Source organism: Pelobates fuscus, chromosome 1, assembly GCF_036172605.1.
Source record: "Pelobates fuscus isolate aPelFus1 chromosome 1, aPelFus1.pri, whole genome shotgun sequence".
In the NCBI taxonomy this organism is placed as follows: Eukaryota; Metazoa; Chordata; class Amphibia; order Anura; family Pelobatidae; genus Pelobates; species Pelobates fuscus.
Window position 1 is genome coordinate 436,852,187 of NC_086317.1, and position 14,104 is coordinate 436,866,290.

The window sequence follows — 14,104 nt, forward strand, 5'->3', positions numbered from 1 at the left end:
GAAAAATGCGTACATTTTTACGCAACTATATGAGTATTACCAACAATCAAACTATCTGACCCCTGATCAATCGGGCTTTCGCCAGAATCACTCCACTACAACTGCCCTCTTAAAAGTTTGCAATGACATCCAAACTGTCATGGAACAAGGAGACCTAACTGGAGCTATTTTCCTTGATTTTGCAAAGGCCTTTGACACAGTAGACCACGACATTCTACTGCACAAACAAACAAACTCAGATATTGGTGATCATCCGCTAACCTGGTTTCGATCATATGTATTGGATTGCTCACAATATGTGTCCATTTCTGACAGCGACTCCCTCCCTCTACCAGTCACGAGTTTCCCAATACTCTATTCTCGCCCCCCAACTATTAATATTGTTTATAAATGATATGCCTAATGTTTGCAAATCATCAAATGTACAAATGTACGCAGACGACACAGTAATCTATGCAAGCAAATCCGATCTACCGCAGCATGAGACTGTCCTCCAAGACCAGTTTACAGAGGTAGAAAAGTGGATCACAAAAAACAAACTCTTCCTAAACACTGACAAAACTGTCACAATGATCTTTGGAACAGTATCTAAATTACACAAATTACACAATTCCCATCTATACATCAAAACTAAATTAAATAGCACACTGACCGCAGTCCACTCTTTCAAATACTTGGGTATGTTGTTAGACCCCAATCTAACTTTTGTCCTCCACATAGAAAAACTTGCATCTAAACTTTATCCAAAACTAGGTGCCCTGTACAGAAACAAACCCTGCCTAAGCCATACAGTAAAGGAGAAGATTGTACAGCAAATGCTGATGCCAATCATTGATTATGGGGATGTGGTATATACACCTGCACTGCAAACCCACCTTAATAAACTTTACATATTGTATAACTCGTTCTGTCGCTTTGTGCTACAATGTAATTACAGGACCCACCATTGTGACATTCTAAAAGAACTAAACTGTCTGTCACTGGAATCCAGAAGCACCCTTCATCTTTCCAGCCTTGTGTTTAAGAGCTTTTCTGGGAAGCTCACACCCTACCAGTGGTGTATTCTGGTTTTGTGCTGCCCTAGGCAGGACAAAACTCAGGCGCCCCCCCCCCCCACCCAACCCTTCCACGCGCCACCCCCACCCAACCCTTCCACCCTGCCCCACATTCTAAATACACACACACACATTCACTGACAGAAACACATACTCACTAACAGACACTCATTCACTAACAGGCAATCACACTCACTAACAGACACACACTAACAGACAGGCACACACTGACAGACAGACACACACACTTACAGACACACTAAGAGACAGACACACACTAAGAGACAGACACTAAGAAACAGACACACACACACTAACAGACACACACTAACAGACACACACTAACAGACACACACTAACAGACAGACACTAACAGACACACACTAACACTAAGAGACAGACACTAAGAGACAGACACTAAGAGACAGACACTAAGAGACAGACACTAAGAGACAGACAGTAACAGACGCACACTAAGAGACGCACACTAAGAGACGCACACTAAGAGATAGACACTAACACTAAGAGACAGACTAACAGACAGACACACACTAACAGACACACACTAAGAGACAGACTAACAGACAGACACACACTAACAGACACACACTAAGAGACAGACTAACAGACAGACACACACACTAACAGACACACACTAAGAGACAGACTAACAGACAGACACACACACTAACAGACTCACACTAAGAGACAGACACACACACTAACAGACACACACTAAGAGACAGACTAACAGACAGACACACACACTAACAGACACACACTAAGAGACAGACTAACAGACAGATACACACACTAAGAGACAGACACACACACTAAGAGACACACACTAGCAGACAAACACACTCACGCAGACAAACACACTCACGCAGACAAACACACTCACTCACATTAACACTCACTTTTTTTTATTTATTTAACAACCCCCCCAGCCTCCTTACCTTTAGGAATGCTGGGGGGGGGGGGGAGGGTTCTCTCTCTTTCTGGTGTTGCTGGTTGGGCTGCTTGGCTGGCTGTTAGGCGCGGGCAGTGGCGAGGGAGCACTTTCCCCTGAGCTCTCTGCTCAGCTCCCTCGTGCGCCGCCCGCAGAGCGTTTGGGGGCGGCTTTTTTTGCCGCCCCCTGGAAAATGCCGCACACTTTCAAATCTTCTCCGGGCCTAAAATCCTTTAAGAGATCCCTCTCTACGTATCTCAAAACAGAATACACCTGTCATGGTTGATTATATATTTCCTACCTGTTCTATGTTAAATTTTGTATATATTGTGTGTAAATATTGTTTTTGTATTTTATTGTAACCTATTGTATTAATGCAATGTTTTGTGGACCCAGGACATAAAGACTGCAATAATTACACTTGCAGGGTTAAGGGTGATGGGAGTTGGCACCCAGACCACTTCAATTAGTTGAAGTGGTCTGGGTGCCTGGAGTGTCCCTTTAATAATTACCTGTTGCAGCATTAGTATAGCCATTTTATCCATTACTAAGTACTTTGTAAGGAATTGTGACAAGCACGGAAACAAACTCAATGTGTTTTTTACTTTTTCAAAACAAATATGAAAAATGCCACAAACTATACAACTTCAGTTTGAGAGTGTAGCACAAATGTGACATCACAACCGCATCTGCAACACCCATCGCTCAGTTTGTTTGCATAGACATACTTTCTGTTCCATCCCACAAAAGAACAAAATCAAGACAGTTGGTACCATCAATTTGCACTTCAAAGCACTCAGTAATTCTCTTCTAGTTGTTGATGTTGTGCTGAGTTTCTTTAGATGTAATACTGCTATGATCTAAATACAAAGAACGCATATGTTCCCTTAGATGCACAGTAAACATTTTATCTAATTAGAGTGAATGTTGATTTACTGCCTTGGTAATCAATCTTCTAATAGGAGGAAGAGAGTGTGAGTTCTTTAGGTAGCTTTCCATGCTTGTCTTCATTAACATCATTCCGTTTTTAGAATTTTAAACTAATTAAGAGAGGTTCCCACCAGCAACCATCAACAAATCCCCCTACCACTCTACTTATATTTGACTTCTTCCCCTAAATTGCCACTGATCTCCATACTGATTAAATTAGTTTTTGGGTGTTGAAGAAATTATTTAAAAATCACGAAACCGATTTAGTTACACTGCTTTAATCTTTTATGTTGAGGCCTTAAAGAGGGATGGGCGAACAAGAGATGCTGGGTATCAGAAAGTGTGCAGGGCTGGCGAGCTTGCCAGCCTTCCTTTGCCTTTAAAAACCATCTGGGTCAGTTTCCTTCCAAGTAAATAAAATGCAAATAAAAATTCCAGCAGTTCATCAGCTGCGGGCTGCCCAGCTCATTAACATGACAAAGGCCGAAAGATGAAGCCTGACCCTCTGCACTTCCCCTCAATCCCATTAAGTTGTAACTCTACCGTGGCCACATTCATAGTGTTTATTGACGCTGAAAGGCGTCTTTATCCAAAACTAGCTAAATTCGCATTCAGCGTGTTTACTTGGAAAGCTTGCGAACGTCTGTAGCCACATTAAAGTGAGTTATTTGAGGCTGGGGTAACGTGTAAAAGAACCAGCAACGTGTTAGTTTATAAACTGGTTAATTCCCACAGCCGTTATAAGAGATATATGTAATTAAGCGTTGTTTAATGAAGGAAAAAAAAAAAAACATGTTGAATATATTATTTCGATTCATAACATTATTATTACTTTTATTTATTTTTCATAAAAAGATTTTTTACAAAGTACAGCTATTATTACTGTAGATTGTATTTAAAATAATAGGCCTTTGTACATTAGTTTATATAATGCACTAGACACAATAAGTACTTCACTTGAGACGGTCTTCTTAAATTAAATTTAAATATACTTTGTTTAAAATGAAAAAAAAAAAGGATCGCCTGTAATCGTCCATTCCCAGCAAAAAAAAATAAAATGATTTTGGCACTTAAGGGGTAAAAAGGACTACAGAAGATTAACTTGTGTATGTATTAGTATTATCAAGGTGGGTTTTCTATAAATAAAAGTAAGATTAGATTCAATTGCGATTAGATTGCAATTTTTTTAACCCCTTAAGGACACATGACATGTGTGACATGTCATGATTCCCCTTTATTCCAGAAGTTTGGTCCTTAAGGGGTTAAAGATACATTTGTTTGTGCTATCCAAAATAGCAATCTATGGTAAACTCAGGCAGGGTAGATTAGAGCCAAGTACCGTCTGAACAAGCATTAAATCAGTAAAAAATTAAAAATATATAAACCTTTTCCTGTTTGCCCCCCTTTCTATTTGGTTTTGTTTAACTGGCAAGTTCTGGGGAATATGCTGACACTATATAAATACTAATAACACAAAGAAAGGGTTACTCCAAGCACTATGATAGCTTTAGTGATTTGAAGTGGTTATGGTGCTTGCAGTCTGTATGTGCAGCGATTCGCTTTGAAAGGCTGCATTTACAGAGTTTAATCCATCTGCCACTGGAGGTGTAACTCCACCTGTTGCGGTGCCATCAGGTTGTCAACAGCTAGGTGTAACTCCACCTCTGGCAGCGTCATTGAGGTGTCATCAATCACCCAGGAGGTAGAGTTCCCAGGTGGCTAATTTCAATTCTGAGCATATTACATGGTACACAATCTTATTGGCTGAGATTGGATTTACCTTAATTGAAATATATCAGTGGTTCTCAAACCAGTCCTCATGGTCCCACCAATCCAGGATTTATGTATTTTCCTGTTTTATTCTAATGGAAATACAGACATAAACCTGGACTGTTGGTTGGAATTCAAGGACTGGTCTGGAAAACACTGAAATAGATAGTTAATGGATCGTCAACTGATTACATTTTAATTGTAGCCATTAAGATGTATTAAGAGTTTAACAAATTCTTTAATCTGTGTAACATATCAAGAATTGGCTGAAATTTGTAGCTACGGTTTTCAATAAAATTATTCATAAGATTATCTATAAAGATAAGACTGGAATTGTTCCAGGACAATCTATAGCTCAGTATTGAATATGAATTGAATACACTGCTGTCAATCCCTAGCATGTAGCTTGCTCTATAATGGCTGTAGCCCTGGATAGAACTGAAGAATCTGACTTTAGAGAATAGGATTTTATCTGGCATGCCTCCCCCGATTTTAATATTAGGCAGGAATCTTTAAATAGACGGAGATAGTATATTATCGTCCTGATGGTTGCGTACAGGAGATTCGGAGCCAGGATGGCTATCATTAGTGAAAGGCACACAACCTGGTTAGCTATTGGCTCTGTTTATAACAAAAATCATAATTTTCACTATTTTTACTATGCTTATTAATAATTGGACAAGATCGTTGATTTATATAAGGAAGAAAAAAAAACAAGTGAAAGATGGATTAAGTGCAGATTTTTAGCATTATTTAATGGGGAATTTGTGTAAAGATTTAGAAGCTGATTATTCGTTATAGTATAAGTTGATCAAAACACAGCAATATAGCTGCACTAAATCTGGTCACTAGTTGTATCCAGGAGCGTTGCTAGTTTTGACCAGTGGTTTTCAGATGAACACGTTTTTGTCAGAATTTTTGGCAATTCTTTCATTTATTCAGGAAACTAACAGAAATAACAACAAATGCAATGAAGAACGAATTGCTTGTTAGACAAAATTTTGGCCGTGCAATTCGTTCTTTGGTTTGTGTTTATTACAAGAAGGGAGTTACTGGCTCATGGCCCCCTCCTTGTACTATTTAAAAATTAAAAGCAGCGGGGAGCTCTGCTAATCTCCCAATGCCCCCATAGACTTTTGGTCAATATGACCCCCAAATTAGTATAAAGGAGTATAAATGCCACCATCCTGCCCTACTCACCGTGCCGAGGTTAAGGGCATTTCTACTAAACAGTGGGTGCTCGCTGTCATAAAAAAAGCTTTTGCTGCACAGTTGCTAATTAAAAAAAACAGGACCTGGCATAGATCTCCCATGACCTCACGGTGGGGCACCTAATAAAATAACTGGGGGGACATAGTGATCGTAAAAAAAAATAAAAAAAAAAAATTGAAAAACAAAATACAACCAAAAAATTATCCATCTTCATCCGGCAAGATGCAGCCTCGGCACGGATCGTAATTTAATTTGTCTAAATGAAATTGCAAAACAAAAATAATGACCAAATTTTTTTTTTTTTCGTCCAAATGTGGTCTGACAAAACAAAAATTTGGCGGGTCCCAAATTTAGTTGCAAATAACCCTTCAATCTCCAGCACATGAAGCCTAACCATGAAAATAAGCCATTTAGATTAATCCTGTATTTACCTCTTCTTAAAAACTAAACACCTCATGTACCCCAATACTAAATAAAACCCAACTCTAACCCTAAACTCAATAATCCTAAAATGCCCCACTCTAGTAGCAAACTCAATCCTAAACAGCCCTTATTCTACAACTTTAACACTAAAAATACAATGTAATCGAACTTTGATGTTAATCACTCTCTAACCTTAAACCCTCTTTACCACAACCACTTCCAACATTATCTTTTACCCTGCATGCATTCACGCAGCTACATACTTACAGATTCAACCACAATACATTACAAGTAGAATTATGCACATTCAGTATATACATATGCAGTTGTCAAATATCAATGTGTTTTTTCGATGTTTTTAGGCCTGCGATGTCCAGTTAATAAATTAATTATACTTATTTATATGTGTTTTGGGAGCAGGTGGCGCCATAGAGTTTTGTGCCTGCGGGCTTCTAACATGTAAATCTGGCCCTCGGGGCTTCAGCCCACAGCAAATTATGGCTGCATCCAAGGTCAATCCCCAATGCTACATTGTTACCTAAAACCCCTGCTCTGCTTTATCCCTCGCCAGCAGACCTGTCTCCCCCAGGCTATGCTACCGGCATAAAGAGGAGGGGATGCAGTATAATCATCACCAATTACACCCCCTTGCCTTCAGTCACAACAGAAAGCACAGATAGAGAGAGGACAGAACAGAAATATTGCACGTGTTTATCCTCCAATGTAAAGAGTATGCTCACTGTGTCTGGACAGAAGTGCATTGAGAAGGCATTTGCTTAATGTTTAATATGCGCAGTGCCAATTTATATAGGGGCAGGGTGGATCCATTGGATTCAGGTGGCATTTTTACAGGGGTGGCACCTTGGAGCTCAGGTCTTTCTCTTGCATTTCCCTTTACTCCCTTTACCCCTTGGTGTCCCTGACCCCATTTAAATTCAATTGTCTATTGCTCCCTATTTCTCACTCCACCCCATGTGTCTCATTCATTAGTCTCCTCTCTTTTGACTCCCTATATACCCCCACTACTCTTTTTCTGGTAGTGTGGCCCAGTGGAACGTCACTGAAGACCTGTCTATATGTACTTCCTGTTATGTCTTTTTATTGAAGAAGATTAAAGTTTATTTGAAGCAAATGGCTGGAGAGCTACAGAGCGTACTTAATGCAAATCAGATATTGTGTGTATAGTTTGCTGCTGCAATGAATGTATCCCATGTCGATTAACTCTTGAAATTTCCTTTCGTCCACACCGGCTAAAATGTTAGTTGGTGTCTTTGAATTCACCTTAGTTAAAGGGACACTGTAGGCACCCAGACCAGATCAGCTCATTGAAGTAGTCTGGGTGCTGTGTCCCTTTTGCATCCAGTGCTGCAATATTAAACATTGCAGTTCCAGAGAACTGGAACATTGCAGCTCTAAGTCTGCCCTCTGTGGCTGTCTACCAGACAGCAACTAGAGGGTTCCGGAATCCAGACGGACTTTTGGTCCGTTATCTAATGCTGGACGTCCTCACGCTCTGCATGAGGACATCCAGCATCAGATGTGTGACGAAATGCCTTTTGTCACTGGGTTTATTGGTGACAAGCTGCCCTTTACCCCTGGCTGTTGGAGGAGCCTGATTGCCAGCCTCTTACCTGTTGACTATGGTCCCTGGGAGATTTGGCCCTTCAGGTGCAACATTTGGGCATATTGGATTTGTTTGGTGCTGCTGCTGGCCCTTTAAAAACCATCCGTGGACATATTATGACTTTTAGGAACAATGTCCCTTTAAGACTGTGTAGCAGATTGCATTCAGGCTGTCTTCAATATTATGTATGCTATTATGTGTTCGGTAAATTGTAAATGTGTAGGTTCTATGTGATAAATGTAACAGTATGTATTTTTATGTATTTTATTGTCCTTTGTCTGCCATGTGGCTAATGGAGTTTTGCCTCTGTCCTTGGAGATAATTGGATTACTTCCCAATTATCTCCAGGATAGAGACTCTGTGGAACTTGTTTTGGGCAGAAAAGCCATGCTCCATTTGGTCACAAAGGACTTTCCCTTAACTTTTGAACCACCGGTCTGATTCGTGCCATTTTTTTATATGTTGTTCCCCTGAATGGATTGATTGTGAATATGTAATTTTTATGGAGATTTGGATGTATGGTTTTAGAGTTATGAAAGTTGGGTAAAAAGTATGTTTTAACTGTATGTGTAATTGGGTTACCTCCCAGGATAATGGGAGGGAATATGTGGGTTGTAACTGAGATGTTATTGGTTGTTTTATACCTCCCTGTGGGCGGTCCTGTATTGGCAAAGATTGTAATAAAAACCAGACTGGGTGGGCCAGCACCTCAGATCATCTTGTACCTTCATGATGTTTCGGCTCATGTTTGGGGGATTGGAGAACTACACTCTGGGGATTGCTATAATCACTATACTCCCCAGGGTATAATCGCTGAGCTCTGTTAAGAGCTTGTTCCTGTTCCTGCTCTCTGGAATTCAGAGAGGTCCACCTACTGGAAGCTGGACCCTGGTCTTGGGTCCAGAGTGGGTGGAGTCGGCGAGACCCCAACCAAGCTGCGGTGGTTCGTGGGGTCTGCAGGGGTTATGGTGTCAGGCAGAGTGCTTGGAGGCCTCGGAAAGCACTAGGAGCATCCGTCAGCGGAGGGTACCCGGTCGGGGTGCCAGCGGTTCCGTTACAAGATGTCTAATGTGCGAGCGGCATTTGCTGCACATGCGCATTAGACACCACTTGTCGTGGGAAGGAGGGGGCGGAGCTTCGACTCGGCACCGAGGGACATCGGCGCTGGGATCCAAGTAAGTAAATAAAGTGTTTTTAACCCTTTATTTACTGGGTAGGAGGAGGCGCGAGGGAGGGAGTGTCAGAGGGATTGGTAGTGCCAGAAATACAGCTTTGTATTCCTGGCACTACTGTATCCCTTTAACCCCTTAAGGACCAAACTTCTGGAATAAAAGGGAATCATGACATGTCACAGATGTCATGTGTCCTTAAGGGGTTAAAAGAACACTCCAGTGAAATTATAGCTAGTTTTGTGCATGTTTTCTTTGGAAAATCTGCAGACCTGCTGCAAGTCCTTTTCTCGTTCCCAGGCTTGAGGCTTCCCTTCACCATTCAGAGACTTCTCACTGAGAACCATCTGTGCTGCAGCCACAAGTACATACATATCGGAATGCAGATTCCCAGTGCTTCTCAATGATCTGTGGGAGGCACCCTTGCCACTTCTGTTAACACTGTGGAGCTAACAAAAGCAAAAAAATAGACCAATTGAAATTAGCCCTTTTACAAGCTGTCACAAATATGACAGATGTACTATAATAATGAATGAGGAGCACGACCATCTAAAATAAAATGTGCTTTATTATACAGGTACAAAAATCACAGGTATCACACAATATCTAGCCGCAAATCTCAGTATAAATACAACCATACATATACAATCAATATGAGGACTATATCCAAATCAGAAGATAAGCATAATCAATCCTAGATATGCAGAATAAATAGAACCTATCAGAACCCTTGATAAAGGCGTATACGCCAACGTTGGGGGCTACTCTGTGACTTTTTCACCCTCCTCTCATTCGTTTTGATAGGTTCAGTTGTTTCTGGTATGTATTGTTTGGTGGACATTTTCAAACAGGTATCCATTCTCTTTTGTATCTGGATTGGTAGTATTCATTCTGCATATCTAGCCTAATAGGGTTTTAGAGTGAGCACCCGTATTTTTGTATTCATATTGACTGTATGAATCTATTGCATATGGCTGGCAGTCGGGTGTGCCCACCATTTTTTTGTTAAAACAAATGACACCCACCAGTTGCATATGGGAGGGAGAACATCCCCCGGAGAGAAGGATAACCAAATGCGCTTAAGAATCCCCATTGAATAACATAACTCCTGGTTGTGAAATTATGCCAGATGTGATAGATGGCGGGTCATGTATACAATTTACATCTGTGTTAAAACCTGAATAAAATGTAAATGCCTTGAGATTGTGTACTGTAAAACTGACAGCATGCTACCTCCCCTTCCCTATTTTCTTCTGTATCCCATTCACCTGTTGATACTTAAAACAATAAAAACTTGTTTTAAATGAAATTTTTTTTTGACAGATTACTGACACACAAAGTACTTCAGCAAGCCTAAATTATTTGTTGTTATGGTGCCTGTAGCCCTCTGGTGTCAGAATAAACCGTTTTGTAGAATATATGCATGTGTGTATATGTGACCCGCAAATATAATGATTAAAGTGACAACCCAATTGTGAAAAACTAAATTAACAAATTACTTCTTTTATATAAAAGTTGTGGCATATGCTTCCCTGAGATCTATCCCAAAGATCTCTCAAATATACGCTGAGACGGGAATAGAAACAATGTAAAATATCCTGTTATGTCGACATGATACTCTATAAGGGATACATTTTCATGTATGGATGATAAAAAAAAGACCAATGGAAAGTTGTTAACAGTGTATTCACATTATCCGTAGGTCTGGGGCAAAATCCCTAAGTGACAAATATGTATATTAAAAAAAATGTACCGGTATATTAAAAAAAAATCATGACCCTTAACCAGACTCATAACCATCTTGGACCCAGGTATTTTGAGGAGGGCAGCCAATGACAAGCAATGCAAATGTCGAGGTCCCAAGTTGGAGATAAATGTTTGCATTTTATAGCCCAAATCTTCAGTTAATCATGTTTCTCGTTAAATTAATTTCTTTAAATTCATTTACTGTACAGTTTCAGTGCCTTGTATAAATATTAACCTTCTGATGTTTTTTAATATTACAGTATGTGATTATATTACCCTTAGGATTTATGTCTGGACAATCCAAATAGGTATCACAGCCTGTGCAGATGATATCCTACTTTATATTTCTGATTGCAACAACTTCCATCCTATTGTTGTGTACAAAATTACTCTTTTCAGCCCCATTTTAGCTTATCACGTAAATTTGTCTAAATCCTCAGCCTTAGACTTTGGATCACAACCTAAGCGGCCTTCAAAGTTTTAGATGCGATCCAATGGTAACCATATCAAATGTTTGGGAGTCCTGATATCTAGACAGATTGACAACTTTTATGAACTAAACCATCTCCAACACAATTTTACTTATAGCTACTCCACCTCTACACCATAACTATTACAACAAACTACTCAATCTCTTTCTTGTACTCCTATTACAAGGGATGCATCAGTGAACAGCATTACTTGTACACCGAGTCCTCTAAGTATCTAAAGTGCGGGTAGTAGGGCTGATTATAAGGGCTTCAAATGATTTCATATTTTGGATAAACTTTTAAACGATTTAAACTTAGACCTAAGTTAGCCTAAGTGTTTAAACTGGACTAGGTCGAAGACTCCCAATATATGGAGTGCAAGGTCTCTCAATTCATTACATAATGGGAGCCTTCCATATACAACCTTTAAACACCCATAATGAAGTTCATATTCACCAAACATTCCAATTCACTAACTGGTCTTCTGCACAACTGTTCAATGGGCCACCTCCAATTTGATTTGAATGACAGAGAGGGATGGGGCACTCATGATAGCATTTTGACCTGGCTAAAACAGTGGTTTTAATTTTAATTTTTCATTTTTTAGGATCTGAAGAACTTTATATGTTTTTTGTATAGTTTAATTGATTGTTTTGTTTGATCACAGTTTTTTTTTTAAATGTCTGTTAACATCACTATGACTGTAAGCGGTTCTCAGTTATGCGACCCCAGGGCCCATTCTGCTTTTTTTATTCTACTTAAACCTTAATAAAATGTTTGATTGTTATTGGGATTTTACATCTTGCGTAATGCATAACACACTTTATGCTTTAAATTTGCAAACATTTTTTTTCATTTGTTAATTTGTGTAAAAAAATTAAAATAAAAAAAAAAGATATTTGTTGTCTGTGTTAGTATTCACCCTATTGCCTAAATGTCCACAAATAAGCATATGGGAAATGCAGAAGATCACACAAATGAATTGGAGCAACATGACTTTCTTAATCCTCATTGCTCATTTGTGCCAGGCATTAACACATATACATGACATCCACTTAAATACTGACTCTACGTATAGATATCGCCAATTAATACATATTTAGCAAAGGATTTTCCAAATTTCATCACTGATTTTACAATCATAACAGTTTTTCTAACAGAAACTTGTAGTCATAATCCAAATATTTGGTGATTTTAATAAATGACAGTTGATAATTTAAGCCAGAACACAGTAGTTTTACAAAGCCTGCTCATTGGAAACTACCATCAACTAGTCAACATAACTAGCTGACTATGCGATGAAATCCTGTAACAATTTAATGTAATAGAGCAGCAGGAAATGCTAGCAGAATGCTTGGTTGTATAGGGAGAGGTATTAGCAGTAGAAAGAGGGAAGTGCTCATGCCATTGTACAGATCACTGATGAGACGTCACTTGGAGTATTGTACGCAGTATTGGAGACCGTATCTTCAGAAGGATATTGATACCTTAGAGAGAGTTCAAAGAAGGGCCACTAAACTGGTTCATGGATTGCAGGATAAAACTTACCAGGAAAGGCTAAAGGATCTTAACATGTATAGCTTGGAGGAAAGACGAGACAGGGGGGATATGATAGAAACATTTAAATACATAAAGGGAATCAACACAGTAAAGGAGGAGACTATATTTAAAAAGAAGAAAAACTACTACAACAAGAGGACATAGTCTTAAATTAGAGGGACAAAGGTTTAAAAATAATATCAGGAAGTATTACTTTACTGAGAGGGTAGTGGATGCATGGAATAGCCTTCCAGCTGAAGTGGTAGAGGTTAACACAGTAAAGGAGTTTAAGCATGCGTGGGATAGGCATAAGGCTATCCTAACTATAAGATAAGGCCAGGGACTAATGAAAGTATGTAGAAAACTGGGCAGACTAGATGGGCCGAATGGTTCTTATCTGCCGTCACATTCTATGTTTCTATGTTTCTAATTTTAATAAATGAGTATTAATTGATTAAAACCAAAAATAAATAAAAAATAGGATGCAACAATATTTATTTAGTAGAAAAGTAGTTTTTCCTTCATGGAAAGAATTAAAGGGACACTCCAGGCACCCAGACCACTTCTGCCCATTGGAGTGGTCTGGGTGCAAACTCCCACCACCCTTAACCCTGCAAGTGTAATTATTGCAGTTTTTATAAACTGCAATAATTACCTTGAAGGGTTAAGTCCTCCTCTAGTGGCTGTCTACCAGACAGACACTAGAGGGACTTCCGTGTTCTTAGAACACAAAAAGTGTTTTAAAAGACGCTGGACGTCCTCACGCTATGCATGAGTACCTCCAGCATTTCCGGAATCCCCATAGGAAAGCATTGAATACATGCATTATACATTGAGTAATGCTTTCCTATGGGGAGGTCTAATGTGCGCGCGCGGCCATGGCCACACATGTGCATTCACATTAGGTCTCCCCCAGCGACGTCAGAATCTTGACCCAGCACCGAGGGACATCGGATTTTAACCCCTTCAGCAACATAGGAAGGGGGTTGGGAGGGAGAGGGTCACTGCAGGGTCCTGCAATGCCAGGAGAACTGATATGTTTTCCTGACACTGAAGAGTCCCTTTAAGAATCAGTATTTAAAAAGTATCAGTGCACAAAATAGGAATTGGATTCAACATTGTACTAAACACTCACCAGCAGGTGTCGCTAATAAAGTATGCAATTCCAAACCTCTTAACCAAAACTGCTGCAAAATATCACATCATTCAAAGTT